Raw genomic sequence first — 18,623 nt, 5'->3', positions numbered from 1 at the left:
CACCTCATCCTGATGCTAAGAACAGAGCCCAACTTTAACATAAAGTTCAAAATCAAGAAATAGGGCAGAAAAATGAGCAAACAACAAAAAAAATCTGACATTTAAAAAAAACTACTATGGGGATAGGGAAGATCAAGGCACAGACTCAGAAGACAATAAAGTCAAAATAGGGGATAAGAGAAAGGGGAAGAAGGTGATAAAAAAGAGAAGATAAAAGAAGGCAGTGGTGAGAAGCAAAACAGACTTTGGAGAAGAGACAAGATAAAAAAGAGAGAGAGAAGGATAAACAGAAGAAAATAGGATGGAGGGAAATGTACAGTTAGTAATCATAACTGAAGGTGAATGGGATGAATGCACTCCATAAAATGGAAGAGAATAGCAGAATGGATTACAAACCAGAATCCAACAATATGTTGTTTACAAGAAACACATTTAAAACAAAGAGACACACACAGAGTTAAAGGGGCTGGAGCAAAATCTATTAATAATGCTTCAGCCAAAGTAAAAACAGAAGCAGAGGTAGCAATCCTGATCTCAGACAAAGCAAAAGCAAAAATGCACCTAATTAAAAGAGATAAACAGGGAAACTATATCTTGCGAAAAGGTACCATAGACAATGAAGTAATATCAACACTAAACATATATGCATTAAATGGCATAGAATTCAAATTCTTAAAGGAAAAGTTAAATGAATTACAGGAGGAAATAGAGAGTAAAACTATACTAATGGGGGACTTCAACTCCCCTCTCAGAACTAGATAAATCTAACCATTTGTCAGGTAGGTTATAGTAAGGATTCTTTTTCAGGTACAGGTTGATCTTCCAATTCTGTAATTTTGTGATTCTCCCCTTAAAGGCACTATACAAATTCTCATAAGCAGTCTAGCCCTTACTAAATGTTTTTGTTATGGAACCACATAACATGATAGCAAGACTGGGTTGGTCTGGATCTGTGATGTCACTGGGTATAGGAAGGCACAAAAATTCCTTTTGGTCACTCCAAGCAGCAACTCATACGTAACTCAATCATTAGAGTTGCCTGAGTTACTAAGGACCTGTTCATAGAGCTAGTATGTTTCAGAGGAGGGACTTAAACACAGATTTTTCTAACTCTAAGACTGACCCTCTCCCCTTCCCAGACTCTGTGCCATACTGCAGCCTCTTGATATCAAGGACATATTTATTTAATCCTATGAAAGCAAACTTTTCAGGTAGCTAGGTGGTGCAGCAGATAGAGCACGAGCCTAAAGTCAGGAAGACCTGAGTTCAAATCTGTCCTTGGACACTTACAAGCTGTGTGACCCTGAGCAAGACACTGTTTGCCTCAGTATCCTCAGCTGTAACATGAGCTGGAGAAGGAAATAACAAACCACTCAGAATCTTTACCAAGAAAACTCCACGTGAAATCACAAAGAATCAGACACAACTGAACAAAAATAAGAATAAGGCATACTTTCCACAACTGAACGCCCCAACAGCTATATAGTAAACTTTCAGAAACCACTTTTCTAGATAATTAATATTTTTTAGTTTGCTTTGAACAATGGCTGTTACAAAAACAAACTGATATTTTCTGACAGAGTATCTCTGATTCTTGAAGCTGCTGCTCAAAGCATGCAACTGCTTCTTCAAAATTTTCTCCCTTTAGTTTACACACATACCAAGACACACCTCTCTCGCATTGTAATGTGGTATATCTTGTTACAGTCAGTCAGTGATCCAGACAATTTTTTCCAACAAAAAACACACCCAAACAATGATTCCCCAAGTGAAGGAAATTGTGTGGCCCAGGGATGTCAGCCAACATTCATGTTCAGGAGTTTCCTGAAACTGAAAAAGGTTCTAAATCATCCTTTTTCCCCCCAAATTATTCACTCAGGAGAAACAAAAACCAAATTTAACTAATCTCCTTAATTAAAGAGGGACCCACTACTAGATACTAACACTAAATCCTTCTACTCATTTACACAAACCACCTGAGAGTTGCTTGATTGAGATAAAATACCCTTTGGCATCCTCTGAAGATAGCCAAAAGCTTTCTAGGGAGGCCATGTTTCCATGGAATTATTAGATCAGATGAATGCCCAAGCAGCACAATAGCCCAGGATACTTTTTGTCATCCTAATTCAGGTATTGTATAACAACAAAACACTTTGTCCTTACTTAACTGGAGAGCAAAAACTAGGCACCCAATAATTTGATAGCACTTTTCTATGAAATGGAATCCCTGCCTTTACCTCACTTTACCCTACTGATTCACTTTACAGATGAAGAAATTCAGGCGCAGAGAATTAAACCTTCTCATTATCATAAAGCGAGTTAAGTGTTAGAGCAAAGGCTTAAATCCAGATCTCTTAGTTCTAAGGCTAATGTTCTTTCCATCATGCTGTGAATGATGGCCTCCATGTATTAGCACTATGCTCTACACACAATGGTTACTTAACATATGCTTATTAATTTTTAATTGACTAACATATTTCTTAGAGTATTTTTTAAGGTCTTATTGAACTCTATTTACGCCACAGCTATTTCCCAATAATACATCCACATACCCCCCCACACACACATTAAACTCTCCCTTTTCATTAAGAAAAAAAAGGTAAGCAAAAACCAACTGACCTAGTAGCCACATCTGGCAGCATATGCAATATTTAAAAATTATAATCTCCCACCTGTACTGAGATAGTGAGAATAAATATTTTATCATCTGTTCTATGTAACTACCATAGTTATTGTCTTTAATGTGAGTTCATTTGACTTTAGTGCTATTTTCACTTACATGATTGGGTTCACTGTGACATCCTTTCTCCCAAAAAGTTTTCAGATGTGATCATATGAATCTTTTCAATATCCCTTTAATATAAGCAATCACACAAACAAAAATTCTCATTTGATTCATGAATATGCTAATGTACAAAAGCTTTCCCCAACGTTGTACTCAGTGAAGAGCTTGTAAAGAGTTTGTAAATACAAACTGAGAAGTCTTGATTTTGAATCCAGAGATCTCTTAAGGCACTGCCTTCAAAAACTAGTTTCTTATAATTATTATAATTACAAATTATAGTGAGCTTCAATGTCTTCTATGATATATTATTAGAGGCAAACTCCAAAATTTCCAAAAAAAATCTGTGATTAGTGATTGGTGTGGGCAATTTTCTCATTGATTCTTTGGGCAACCCATTCATGCTTTGGCATATCATCTTCATGAAATGCTATCAAAGTTTCTTTTATGGGTGGCAAACTTTGCTAGAGTAACCTGGACAGCATCCATGTCCATGGAACTAAATGTTAAGTGGCTGTACAACATGACCACAGAGGCTCCTTCTAACTCCTGATTCAATGGGTTTTTTTTTTATTCTTCCATTATCTCTACTGGATATCACTTAGTTCCACTGCTGTCACCAATGGCTCAATTATTTCTGAGTACTGTTATACTGAATTTTCCTAAATGGAAGTACATTATAAGTATCTTGATTCCCAAAAGACAGACATGTCACTTTATAGCAAAACTTATAAATGCAAATCCAGCTTTGCACAAGAATAATTAGATGATCATTCATTCCCTATCCCCCGTCTCCACTGTATTATCTTATATTAGAAAGTTTCCTAGTCCATTAAAAATATAGTTTGGTTTAAGATTTTTTTAAAAAGGATTTACACCTAATTCTTTAGGAACCTATCTATAGCATAAAACATGATTTGGCATACAAATATGAAAATAAATTTATCTAAATATGAATAATATATGACAGACTACTTATTCTCTATTATGAAATAAATGTTACTTGTTAGCCATAAAGGAATATTCAGATGTTATATTAGGAAGTTGGGCAGCTAGGTGGAACAGTAGATAAGAGAGCAGGGCCTGGAGTCAGGAAGACCTGAGTTCAAACCTAGTTTCAAACACTTACTAGCTATGTGACCTTGTGAAAATCACTTAACCCTGTTTGCCTCAGTTTTCTCACCTGTAAAATGAACTGGAGAAGGAAATGGCAAACCATTACAGTATCTTTGCCAAGAAAACTCCAAATGGGGTCACCAAGAGTCAGACATGACTGGAATGACTGAATAACAACAAATATTAGGAAGTAAGATCCTAGAATATTAGGGATGGAAATTTTCTCAACCTCTCCCTAGTCATCACTCTAAGGATGAATAGCATCACTTCTTGGATTAATTCAAAACACTGGTCTAAATAGAACTATAGTTTTCCTCCATGTCATCGTTGTATTTTACACCATCTTAAAAGGAGATAATAATTTAGCGTTTTTAGGTTTTGTGTCATTTGTTTGTTTAAGGGCAGTGTTTCATGATGAATAGAGAGCCAATCTTAGAGTAAGAAAAACCCAGATCAAAGTCCTACCTGTATGCATACTGGCTATGTGACCCTAAGCAATCAATTCTCTCAGACTCTAAGTTGTAGACATCTGCTGATCTACATGGGTAGAGGAATTTCCCCACATCAGTGAAATCACAGGTCCAGACAAAAATTGAAATTCAAACCTCAACCCTCATTACAGGTTGTGGCTAAAATATGCAGACTTAGATGTTGATAATATCTGAACAAGAGTTGAGGCAGCAGATAGATCAGCCACACAGAACTCAAATTACAGTTCCACTTGAAAATGCAACTCTTCAAAAGAACATCATGAGGGTAAGGCTCCTCTAATCCTTCAAAAGATTCATAATTTAATCAGTCAGGGCACTATTTCGCTTGATTTAGAGACATCTTTATGAGTTACCTGGTAGCCACACTTCTCGTGAGGAGTCTCGCTGAGATTAGAATTGTTTGGTCCTCAGATGACAGATATTCAGTCCATTGCTGTGCCCTAACTTGGAGACCTTTAATTTTGATACAGCCTGCCAAACCTCAGGTTCTTCTAGTTTCGCCTTTGTAACACTCTAATCACCTGCTAGGCCTGATAAGGCATCAAGGTAGCAGCTTGGTAGCATTACTACCAAATCATTTACCTGATTTTTAAACAGCATTGTGAAAAGGGGCAATTAGCTTTAAGATAAAAAAATAAGAATTAATTGAGTAACTGTATATAATCCAAAGACTAAAGTAAAAATCAATTCTCACAGTTAAAAAAAATCTTCAAATTGATATGCACTTTCACTTGTGGGTTACAGGAATCAACTCTGTGCAATGATCAGAGATTTTACCACACTGATGCCTCATAGAATAAAAATCATAAAGTTAACATTTTATATCAGATTTTGTTGTTAAGTCAGTTAGTTGTGTCTGACTCTTCGTGACCCCATTTGCATTTTCTTGGCAGAGATACTGGAGTGGTTTGCCATTTCCTTCTCCAGCTCATTTTACAAATGAAGAAACTGAGGCAAACAGAGTTGAGCGATTTGCTCATGGTCACACCACTAGTAAGTGTCTTGAGGCCAAATTTAAACTCAGATCTTCCTAACTCCAGGGCTGGCACTCTATCTACTATGCCACCTAGCTGCCCTGACTTTACAGATTACAAATTACTTTCTTTACAACCCCGCTAAGGTCATATACAATTCTTTCGTGCTACAGATGGTGATGGTATATAGAAGCTAGCTCAAACTGGCTCAGGAAACAGTTCTTAAATTTTCAGCATGACTATTTAATACATCACAAATCAGCAAATGTACAATTCAGGGCTTGATTTATTATTTTGTTGATTGTCTAAAGAAAGTGATGGAAAAAAATGTTGATTATGCAGACTGAACTTATAAGTGTCTCCTGTATACCATTTTCCCCAGAGTTGACTGTTAAACATTTACCAACACATTGGTGTACGAGGCTTTTAACTATGTGCAAATACAAAAAAGAGAGGGCAGCAATTATCAATAGATATGCAATTTAGGAAAAGGAAGAGGCAGGGGAAACATGAAAATAACTACAATTTTAGATAGATATGTTAAGTGCCACTTTTGTTGTTGTTCAGTCATGCCAACTCTCTGGGACCCCATTTGTTGTTTTCTTGGCAAAGATAGTGGAGTGATATCATCTTTCAGATGAAGAGCTGAGGTAAACAGGGTTAAGTGACTTGCCCAGGGTCACACAACCAGGAAGTGTCTGAGGCCAGATTTGAACTTGGGAAGATGATTCTTCCTGGTAGCAAAACGGATTAGAAAGCAAAAGAGAATCTTAGAAAACTTAGATATGAAAGTCCTCTGGAGAAAACTGTCCCAGCCCAATGCTCTAGTCACTGCGCCACCTAACTGCCCCAAAGTGCTTCCAGAGAAAGGCATATTGAATAATAGATTTAGATATAGCAGGAATCTTAGAGGCCAAAGAGTTCAACATCTCATTTAAGAATCTGAGACCCTGAGAAATTAAGTGATTTACCCAGGGTCACACAGCCAGCAAACATCTGGGGCAGGGTTTGAACCCCATCTCCCTGACCGAGCCCAAAACATAGTCCATTCTGCCACTTAGGTGGCTAGGCATCTAGGAGATGAGATTATATTTCCTATTATAAGAATTAAAAAAGCTTCATGGAAGAGGTGATAACTGAGCAGGCTTCAAACTATATGGCACAATAAAGCAGGCAGATTTGAGTTTGCATCTTAATCTTTATAACATTGGGCAAGTCAATATTTCCGGGCCTCAGTTTCCTTGTTCATAAAATATGAGAGTTGAACTACATTAGGGGTCCTTAATTTTGCTTGTGTCATAAACTACTTTCATACCTGGGTAAAACCTATGGAGCCCTTCTTAGAATGATGATTTAAATACATAATATTGAAGCATAGTTATCAAAAAAATTTTTAAAGTTCACTCCAGGTGAAGAACTTCTGGACTAGATGAGTCCTTTCCAGTTCTTAAATCCTATGATCTCTATGAAATCCACCTTTAGTTTCAAACACTGGAACTCAAAAGTCTAGTTAGATAGTATGTTACTTTGCCTAAGTGGAATATACAAAGTATTACATACAGTGTAACGGCTCCAGTGCTGGATATGGAGTCAGCAAGAAATGAGTTCAAATCCCCATTAGATTCTAGCAGGGTAACCTTGGTCATCTCACCTTTTCCTCATCTGCAGAATAGGGATAACAGAAGCACTTCATAGGATGGTCTTGACTATCGAATGCAATGATATAAAGGAGTCTGCAAACCTTAAAGATGTTTATAAATTCCAGCTATTATAATTGTTAATAGATAATATGTGCTAAGAAAAGTCCATAGCCAAAAATATCAAGAACTCCTCTTCTGTGGAGAATAATTATTACAACTACTCCTGAGCAACTTTTCCAAATCATTCATTCATGGGGCATATTAAAGGTTATATTTTCCTTCAGATAGCCTTTATGATTTTTTAAATAATATTTTATTTTTAATAAATATTTAAAAAATAAAATAGCCCTTTTTGACTAGCTGTACCTTCAGACTAAAGAAGAAAAAAAGAAAAAAATCAAGCTAAAAGAACCAACCTGACTTGCAACTTCACTCTTTTATTTTTCTACAGAAAAACAAACAACAAACTTTGGGAAAAGCTTCTTTTAAATATTTATGATGTTTCCTTTTAAGTAATACTATCATTTCATGTATCAGAATTATGCTAATGAGTGATAATAAAAAGTGAACACTGGTAAAGATTCTTCAGAGCAAAATGACATTCGGAACAAGGTCAGGCACTGCTAAGTTTGGACATGCCAAGACTTAGCTGGAAGTTGTATCAGACAAATTCTCTGGCAACATACAAACATACTGATTACTGAAGCATTAATGACCTGTTGCAAATGAATAATTCTGGCAAGCAAGCACGAAAGAAAAGTGGAAAGGGGAAAGGGAAAGAAAAGGGAAAAAAGAAGGGAGAAAGAAAAGAAAAAGAAAGACCCAAGTGAACTGAACTACGTTATCTTATGAAAACTAAGTACTTCAGCAGAGCCCAGGGTGCGTTCTAACTGTACAATCAGCACAACCCACTCAGCATCAGCATTAGTCATCATCTACTACATCATGCTAATTAAAGCTACTCTTCTGCATGGAGTAGCAGTAACTTATCATCACTATTTTATAGGAGGAAAAGCTGGAGATCAGGGAAATGGAGCGCCTCTGTCCCAAGATTACACAATGAATTAATAGCTAGAGCAAGACCTCCCAGGTCTGCACCCAGACATAGCATCTATGCTCCCTTTTTTATGGGTTAGTTGAAGATTTCATGCTCCTCCTTTCTCAGGCATGCCATAACAAGTTCTGCCTATTTATTGTTCCATCACTCAAGCTATAAAAATATTCTAGAGCATCTTTACTAAAAAGCTCTCACACTTTCTGCTGCCTTCTGATTATATATCTTCCTCATACCCCTTACTCTTTTTTCCCCCTCACTCTATAACTTTGTTGCTGTTGTTGAATTGTTTCAGTCATGAAAGTCTAACTCTTCACGACCCCATTTGGGGTTTTCTTACCAAAGGTACTGGAGTGGTTTGCTATTTCCTTCTCTAGCTCATTTTACAGATAAGGAAACTGAGGCAAACAGGGTAAGTGACTTGTCCAGGTCACACAGCTAGTCCGTATCTGAGGCCACATTTTGAACTCAGGTCTTCCTGACTCCAGGCTCAGTGTTCTATCCACTGCACCACCTAGCTGCCCTACTCTATAACTAGCTTCCTTCTAATTCTCTTTCCCTAACACTCCTGACTCCCCATTCCCTCTTTTCTTACTATTTCTTAAATTTGGAGTCAGAAGACCTGTGTTCAAATCCCAGTCCTCCTATTTATAACTTCTGTGTCTCTAGGTAGGTCACCCAACATCCCTGGACTCTCAAATTCCTCTGTAAAAATTAAAGAACTAGATTATACCACCTCCAAGTGTCCTTTGTAGCTCAGGGGCAAGCCACTTAACATCTGAGTCTTATATTTCATCATCTGTAAAGTAAAGGGATCCAGCTGGATCAGGTATTGTTAACCTGGAGTCACAGAAGTCCGTGAACCTGGATACAAAAAAATTTGTAACTTTCTTTCCAATAACCTCTAACTGAAATTTAGCATTTCCTTTGATTATGAATGTTGGTGACAAATGACAGTAGTATTAGCAGAACTTATGACTCTGTCAATAACAAAAATCCCAGATATGTTCACATCACATTACAAATATCTCAAAAGGACCTTTATGTTCATCAATACTCCTAAATTAATGCAGTTATTAGATCACTACTAAACTGCATGTGATCTCAATCTTCCTTTCTATAGATTCTATTTCAGTAGAATTGGTTTCCTTTGCAATCCTATGTATTTTCTTAAAATATTTGAAAACAGAAAGAAGTCCAGTCATAGATTTTATTCAGCTGCCAGAGGGGTCCATGACACTTAAAAAAAAAAAACCTCAGACTAGATGATCTCTATGATACTCCAACTCCAACTCCAAATCCCAATGATTAATGTTTTCAGTTGCTTTTTTGCTTCATTTTGTTTTGTTTTTACTGCCTAAACATTTCCTTATTCATTTAATGATTTATTCTTTTTACAAGATTCTCCAAAGCTTCTTTGTTTGTAAAACTGCAAAATGAACAAATTGAGCTTTTAAAATTAACCAGTCTTAGGCAACCTTATGCCATGGATTGAAATAACCCAGTATGGTGATCTGTCTCTCCACTACATGAAAACTGAAAGTGATTTTCTAACAAAAGGAATGGTTCCTATTATACTTCTTTTGTTTGATGCTATTACTAGATGGATTAATTATCATCATGTGTATGCTGTTATAGTGCCTACTGCCATATTTATTTACATTTTTATCTGTTTTTTTACTCAAATATTTTCCATTCTAAAATAGAGGAGGAAAGATAAATCATAGCAACACACAGGTTATTATGTTTCTCCCTTTGGCTTTAGAAAAAAAGGAATTAAGAGCTGCCTTTCAGCTTTAAGGGAGAGTTATTCATGTATATGTTAACAAACTTACTAAAAGGCTCAGAAAGGGAGGGTGGAGAAAGAGGGACACAGTGATAATAAGGACTTAGCAAAAAGTGGTTGTTTTTAGGAGATCTTTTCCCCCTCAACTTTCAAGTTTAGAATTTAAGACCAGAAAATATCTAGAGCCCCAGATCACTGGTAAATGATCTTCCAAAAGTATCAGTGGTGCCTTGCTCTCCATAGGGGTTGTTTCCTGGCTGAGCCCACAGCAGCTTCAACAATTTACTACTCGCCAAGTCACAGACTGGAGGAGTCAAGGCTGGGAGAGATAAGAATGAAGAATAGAAAAAAGCAGCTGGACAAGAATAGAGGAATGGATAAAGACACCCTTCATCTAACCTTATTCAGTGGAATGAAACCCATGCTGCTCATTGCCCCTGCTGATAACAAAGCACAATCTGCTTTATGTTCAAAGCATTCCCTAAAGAAAGTCCTTTGCCTCCAGCTGTGAAAATAATTGATGTCTTTAATGCTCTGAAAGAAACAAGCCTGTGATGGAATTGTGGTTATATTTTTTCAATAAGTGAAAAATTATAGATGGGGACAATTATGAAGGATAAATATTTTTTCTTCTTAAAATTAGGATGGGGAGAAGATATAAATATAGTATTTCTCGTGATAAATCTTATTCATAGAAGTTTAACTAATTTTTTAGTATCTAAGGAGTTGGATGTAATGAGTAATGGAGTTATAGAGGTCAACACCCTAGGTATGGGTTCCAACATATAAATTATTATATGTAATATAATATTGCATAAACAAACTTGGGATTTTATAGGAAAATGCTTATAATTACTGAATTAGACTCAATATAAACCATACTTACCCAGAAAATCACAAACCTAAGTGGGGCTTGTCATCAAGAGGCAGCTAGGTGGCCAATGGGTGCTAGACTTGGAATGAGTAAGACCTGAGTTTGAATTCTTTCTCAGGCACTTATCAACTTGGCAAGTTACCCTCTCAGCCTCGGTTTCCTCATCTGTAAAATAAAGATAATAAGAGCACCTACTTTTCTGGGTTGTTCTGAGAATTAAATGTAATACCATACATAAGGTGCTTCAAAAACCTAAATCACTTAAACTAATGCTAGTTAATTTAATAATAATAATAATAATATAATATTAATAATATTATAATTATATTACAATAATATTAATACAATAATAATCATTAACAATATCATCAATGGATATCTAAACTTTTTTTAAGGAGATCTGCTGCAACCTTTTATGGATGTAGTTTATGTTCAAGGAACCCTATATTCAAGGCAATATGGTACCAGAGACTTACTACTGTGCAAGAATTTCTTCAGTACCTGAGATTTTAGGACTGTTCCTTTGTACTAAAATGTCAAAACATCCTTTAAAAACATTTAGTTACACACACTAGAATTAGAGGAAAAATAATATAGAATAAAATTCATGTTTTTAAAGTCTTGAGTTTTCACAATATATAGAGATAAACAAAAATACATTCCATGCAAAGTATTTAGTACATAGGTCTGTGTAACAAAGTCTATGATATCATTGGCAAAGAAGTTTGTACTTCTTATGCTACCACAGAGATTTCTCTGATATATTGGAAATTCTTTAAATCAAAACTCATAGCTTGATATTTTAGGAATTAATTCATTCTGAGCACTGACTTTGTTCCATTTGAGCTCACTAATCAATAAATTAAAAAAAAAAATTTCGGTACAAATGATCTCACTAGCCAGAAAAGGCAGATTTGCCACTAAGTATGACAAGATCTCCCCTCTCAGCACTCTGCGACCTCTCCCTGACCTCATGATCCCCATCAATTGTTTCACTCTCAAACACCTTCACGTGTAGTGGACATTTCAGTCTGGATCCCACTTTGGACACTAACTAGTTATGTAACCACAGACAAGTCACATCTCTGAACCCAGGTTCCTCATAATTTTAATGGGATTAAAAAGACTAACTTCACATGGTTGTTTTGAGGGCCAAATGAGATAACATGTAAAGTGCTTTGCAGATCTTAAAGCACCATAGTATTACTACTAATAATAGCTGCTGTCAATATTACCCAGACACTGAACCAAAAGTACTATTTCTGCATTACAAAAGAATATGTGTATGTATGTACATATGAACACATATAGTTACTATAAATAGCATATATATAATATGTTCTTTTCTAATGCTAAAATAATGAAATACACACATACATATGTAAACATGCCAAATAGCAGAAGTTCAAAGTGGGATGAACTTGGCTCCCAGATGAATTGTGTTCCTTAAGAAACAGAGAACATTTATTTAGAATTTAGTTTGCTCAGCTTCAACAACTTAATCACGAATGGAAAGTACAGCATCAAATAATGGAGAAGTGTGCCCAGTTGAGGAACAGAAAGAACCCAAATCTCAAAGCAGAGGAGGGTATTGTCAAGATTTATAAAGTGCCAGTGATGGGGCAGGAAAAACTTTTAAGTTATAAATTTTGAGCTCATTATATTCCAAAGGAAAATAAGTCCTATGACAAAATTTGGGCAAAAATAATTCCAATTGGGATTTCCAATCAGTACTGATTATAGTATAATCTTATTTATAAAAAATTATGATTAATTAGGCATATTGATTATGTCTAGTCAGTTTAAATATTCTCAATAGACTGCTACATGAAAAATCCACTAAGGATATTTTGCTACGTTGTTCTAGGTTTCTTTATATATATGGACAAGTCTAAATACCTCTCAGTAGAAAATAAAATGGGATAGAAATATTTGAAGGTCTTGTTTTTTTACTATCATTCCCCAGCTAAATCTAAAGCTTTAACAAGTTACTTAGCAAGTTATAAAAAAGGGGGAGGTTCAGAATTGAAAGGGGCTTCAGAAGCCCTCCAGTGCAGTATCACTTTCAGATCATAAACTTAGATCATAGAAGAAAATGAAGAGACCATCTAACATAACCTCATTTTATAGATGAGAAAACCATGGCTCAGGGAGAAGACACTTGTCCTGAGTCACCCAGGTTGTGAGTGGTAAAGCTGGGACTCAAATCCAGGTTTAGCAACTCAAAACTCAGTGGCCCTTGTCACAGGTTTACCACTAGGTTGAAGTAAGACTTTGGATAACTTATCCTCCTAGGTCTCACTTTCATTCTCTGTAATGAGAAGGTTGGACTAGTTACTCGCCAAGGTCTCTTCTAAATAAAAAAAAATCTAATATTTCTATAGCAGTACAATAGAGTGATGAATCTGTTATCAGAAGATGTATAGTTGTAATTCTGGGCTCTGAATCTCACTAACTGTTAGAAAAGTAATTTTATCACTCTGGCCCATCAGTTTCTATATCTATAAAATAAGAAGGTTGAATCAGATGATATGAAAGGTCCTTTCCAGCACTAATAGTTGGTAAACATGATTCTGAAACTTTTCTGCTCATAAGTTTTCTGTCCTGAGGACTCTTTTAAAGGGGAGGGTGAGAGGAAGGGAGAGAATTTGTAGTAGAAGTAAAAGGAGGAGAAGGAAGAAAAGGAAGAGGAGGAGTATTTATTAAGTGCCTACTATGTGCTGGGCATTGTGCTAAATATTTTACAAATATCTTATTTTATTCTCACAACAACCCTGTAAGGTAGGTGCTATCATTATCCCTATTTTATAGTTGAGGAAACTGAGACAGACAGAGGGTAAGTGACTTGCCCAGGGTCACACAGACAGTAAGTATCTGAGACTGGATTTGAACTGTGGTTCTTCCTGACTCAAGGCCCAGGACTATGTCCTCTTCATTACCTTGCTGCTTTAAGGAGGCATTGTGGTATGGTGGAAAGAACACTAGTTTGGGGTCAGCAGTTCTAGGCTCGAATTCTACTTGTGTCAGTTTTTTCATCTGTAAAATGAGGGAGCTGGCCTAGATACCCTTTATGATCCTGTCCAACTATATATCTATAACTATATGCATATAACTTGAAGAATAGTTATAGGTCTGCATTGGTAAAGAAAATTTGCTCACAAGAAGTTCCTATATGCCAATGAAATCACAGGTCTGGACCAAATACATGCATAAATATATATGTAATATATGTGTGTGTATACACAAATATATACACATGTATACACACATAGATATGTGTATATATGCATATGTATATCTATATGTATGTATGTATATCTATGTATGTGGCTTCATATGAAGCCATTTCAAAAGGAATTTTTGTTTAGTGAAAAATTCCCCCAAAAAAAAGAAAAAAAAAGAAAAATTCCCATCTTGGCCAATAGTCTTCTTAATGTAAATAATGCTCGCTATTACAAAAAAAAACATTAAACTCAGTAACTGAGATGTGTCTTGGAATCCATTGTAAGCCCTTTTTCTCTCAATAGCAACGAGAGCTCTCTTTGTAACTTTTCATGACAATTGAGTATGAAATCAGGAGGAGACACAGAATCTAAGTTTCTATGGGACTGCTTCCCACCCAGCTATTTCGTTGCTTAATTGACAGGAAGATTTTGTTCAGAGTAATTACCATTCCTGCTGGGTTTGACAATAACACTCTCCATGAGGTCTCAGGGAACATATGGAAAGGTTATAAGACTAAAGATTCATTCTGATCAAGGCCTTTAGAAAAGTTTTTTTTTTCCCCTTTTAAACAATAAACACAAGCTTTCACAGTTCTAGCTGAAGTTGCTGAGACACTCATGTATGTATCAGCACTTTGTTTTATATCTCCAAAATATTTTAAATTGTTCAGTCTTAAACTGCTGTTTATTTGAATTCTTGTCCACCTCCTATCCTATCACAAAAGACTATCAGAGCCCCTAAAACTCCTATAGAAAATAAGAACTCATTCTCCATGTGATAATAGCGTAAAGGCCACCAGACATGACCAGATTCTAGTTTAGATTGTAATTATGTTATCATTTTTGGGAAAAAATGACTTCGCCTCTCTGGTCCTCAGTTTCCCCATAGGTAAAACTCGAGAGTTGAATGACATGACTTCTACAGTTCCTTTAGGCTCTGAAATTCTACCATTTTGCCTCCTTTATGCCATGTATTATGTGAGATATCAATAATATTGTTCAAATTTCTCACAGTTGATGAAAAATAGAATTAAAAAATGAATCCCAAACTGCCAATACAACCACCTGCTGAGTCTGCCAGAGAGGCTGACCCTGCTGGAAGGAAAAACACCACCTTCCTCAGCATGGTATCCATGCCTGAGGACAGCAAATAAGAAAGATAATTATGTGAAGCAACTTAATTAGAAACCTGCCCCTAGCTACATTCATTAGTTGTTGATTAACCACTGCTAGCACAAAAAAATTACATATTCATATTCATATTCATATTATTCTAGACATGCAAAGAAGGAGAAAGATGCACTAAAGTAGACCCCCAGAATCAGGAAAAAAAAAGACAATTTTTTTTTTTAATTTGCAGCTTTCATTCTACTCAAGTACTAGATTCAAAGTAGGGAATAACTGAGTATAAGCAGATGTAAAATTATCCAAACTCAGTCTTCACCATCTAGAAGACTAATTAGAAGATGTATTTTAAAAATAGTCTGTTTAATAACAATATCTATCTAACTTTACATTCTGTCTCTTCCTCTCCTCCCCACCCGCCAACAGGATTAGGGCCATATCCCCTAATGATTAGTAGTAGAGACTGCCAATACCCAGACCCCAGCGCAAGATAGAATATGGCAAATGGCTCTTACACGAACAGATTTGGGGAGGGGAAGAGGAGGGTATGGAATTTACATATTCAGTGTTAAAATCTCCCCCACTCCCAGCAGCTGCTGCTGTCCTATGTCTCAGTCACAGCAGGACTTCTTTCCTCATAATCTTAGCATCCCTAAGCTTGTTCTCAGCAGCTGGTAAACACTGATGCTATCCAACTTCCTTTACCATATGCACTTTTTTCCTTTTTCCAAGAGCCTTTTCTTCTACAACATTAGATGTCCAGGCTTTGTGGTACTATCATCTAGGTCCCAGGAACACAGTCTCATGGGAAATGGAGTTCTGGGACCTTCTTTCAGGACCATCCTCAAGGCCTTGTGGAAAATGTAGTCTTTCCCTTAGAAATGCCCCTTTTGAAAATATAAGTGATTCCTAGTACTGGTCATGGAAAGAACTGCTACTTAAGCCATCCAGTAGTACTAGAAATGAAGGAATACCCAGAATATGTGGAGAAACTATTTCTGAGTGTGATGTGATTGGTGAGAGCCTCTTGAAAAGTTATACTTAGGAACCCAAAATGTATACTTATGCCATTGTAGAATTCTTCACACAACTAAGATTAATAATTCATCTGTATATAGCTGTTCAAGTCTAAACAGTACATTCCTCCTAACAACCCTGCGAGATAAGTAGTATGAGTATTATTACCTCCATTTTGTAGGTGAAGAAACTGACACTGAATAGTTAAGATACTTTCCTAGTCATGCAGCCAATATCAGAGTGAGGATTTGAACAAAGGCACCTCCTCACACTAGATCTAGTACTCTTCACATTACACTATGCTGCCTTCTATCACACAAATCCTTATTAAAGTGCTTAGGGCTATAAAAAGGAGTGATAATCTCGGTAAGGAAAGATTCTGAACATTTCAGGAAATAAATGGTGGCTTGAATTCTAGTTTTACTCTTCTTACCTCTCCACTGCCTAAAAATTAAAATTCATCTCCTTCATTCCTTCGGAAAGCTAAAGATACTAAAGTAAGTTTGTGCTTCTAGAAAATGAGGAAAATATGTCTGTCTTGTGAATTTTAATAGCTGACACACGTTACTCGTGGCTTGCTGTCCCTAATATTTTCTCTTAGATGAAAATGAAGAAAATGACTATTTATCCTACTCACCCGCCATAAATGTACACACATACTAGACAAGTAAAAATATTTCCAAAACTGAAGTACATATTGACAGCCAATTATACCTACTTGACACTTCCAATTTCCACCCCTAAGTTGAAACAAGCTTAGAATTATAGAATGTTAATGGCAAGAAGGGATCATCCTTTTGAGTTTACAAATGAGGTAAACCAAGGGCCAGGTTGGGCAAGTGACTTACTCATGTTCCTTTAACTCGTATGTAGATGATCTGGGGCAACCCAAATCTCTTTTGGATCTCAGTAAAGCGCTTGTTTTATGTCTATTTAGAGAAGCATTTCTCAAACTGTGTTCCCACAGATTCTATAAGAGTACCTTAAAGTATCTTGTCATGACTGATAAGCACCCCTTTAACTTCCCTATCAATGTCGTTTGTACATAGACTCATTCATCTGATGAAAGCAACCATCAATTTGATCCCAAGCGACCATACTGGCACCAAATGGCTAAAAATGATCAGATAATACCTTTAGGGCTGAAGAAAAGCAGGTAACCCACTCTGTACATGGTGAGACAGTAACAGGTTTCCTTCTTATGATCCCAGTGTGTTATATGATCAAATTTTACAACATAGTTCTCTGGTTCTACCATAGCAAAAAAAAAAACAAAAACAAAACAAAACACCAAAAAAAATGTGCACACACACACACACACACACACACACACACACAAACAAGCAACGTACAGTAAGTAACCAAGTAAAATAATTGAAAGAATGCGTCCAAGTAAGAAGGAAAATGAAAACTGCACAAAGATAAGTCATTTAAATCACACTTGGAGTATGTTTTCAGGCCACAAACTAGGGTCATGAATTCAGCCTTTTTGCAGGAACAATAATGTTATAAAAAGATCTCACTTTCAGGTTTGTTTTCAAGAATAGAGACTATCCTAGGTATATAATAATAAGTGGATCATTTTGCCCACTCTAGCATAGGAAGTGTTTAATGCAAACCTCCAACTGCTCTGAAAATTATTCTATTTACCAAAGTATCAAACACAATTTTGAAAAGGAAAAAAAATTCTCATAATAGTATTAAAAACACTGTTAGTCAAGTCAATAATCATTTCAAATTTTGATGTTTTGCTAATCTGACTTCAGACTATAAAACTGGACACAATGGAACTTGCAGCCTTCCTTCAATATTTTGGTGTCCTGCTAACTAAATTCCTATTCAAGTACACCGTATAGATGTGTGTGTGTGTGTGTGTGTGTGCGTGCACCACATATTTTCAAAGAACCTGGGAGTGAAAGATAAGAGGTTTTCTTTTATTTTTTCAATGTAATGGCTTTCTGATCCTAAGTAAAAGTCACTTGCTATTACATTCTTAACCATTATTACATTATTACATTCTTAAGCAGGCACTAAATCTATGACATATTCCTGAAAAATACTCCTGTAAGCCTAATACATAATGGAAATCAATGGGTGAGAAAGACAAAAAAAAAAGTTAGTAAAATTTATACTGATAGCACTTCTATTACTATCCAGCGCCTAGGGGCACCTGTTTTAAAGCCTCACCAGGAGAATCTTATCCAAACAACCCCACTGCAAACAGCTAAATTCACACAAGGGACAACTACTCTGAATTTCTCTCTCTCACCCCATATGTACATACATACATACATACATACATACATATATACATACATACATATATATAAACTAAGATGTCACATGTATTTACTGTATCTGAGGCAACATGATGTATCAATCAATTAAACAAGAAGCATTTATTAAACATTATTATGTGCCAGAATTTGTGCTAAGTGCTAGAGATACAAAGAAAGGAAAAAAAAAACATGGTCCCTGCCCTCAAGAAGCTTACATTCTAATCCAAAGTACAGCTATGTACATAAAAGATATATTCCGTA

At 36.0% G+C, this 18,623-nt stretch overlaps 1 protein-coding gene across 2 annotated transcripts in view; it reads right to left on the bottom strand.

Annotated features, from left to right (window-relative positions):
- Window positions 1–18,623, bottom strand: part of LOC114031505 (T-lymphoma invasion and metastasis-inducing protein 2-like) — a 288,383-nt gene that overhangs the window by 213,562 nt on the left and 56,198 nt on the right. Inside the window, exon 3 of one of the 2 annotated variants that reach the window (XM_027846610.1) lies at window positions 10,730–10,882. The exons of the other annotated variant lie outside the window; for it this stretch is intronic. The gene's annotated coding sequence lies outside the window, so the exon portion shown is untranslated. The remainder of the gene's footprint in view (window positions 1–10,729; window positions 10,883–18,623) is intronic. 2 annotated transcript variants of the gene reach the window in all.

The sequence above is a fragment of the Vombatus ursinus genome, unplaced genomic scaffold (genome assembly GCF_900497805.2).
Source record: "Vombatus ursinus unplaced genomic scaffold, bare-nosed wombat genome assembly UNPS02015175.1, whole genome shotgun sequence".
Classification (NCBI taxonomy): Eukaryota; Metazoa; Chordata; class Mammalia; order Diprotodontia; family Vombatidae; genus Vombatus; species Vombatus ursinus.
The sequence above is the reverse complement of the archived record's forward strand: the minus strand, read 5'-3'. Positions and strand labels throughout refer to the sequence as shown.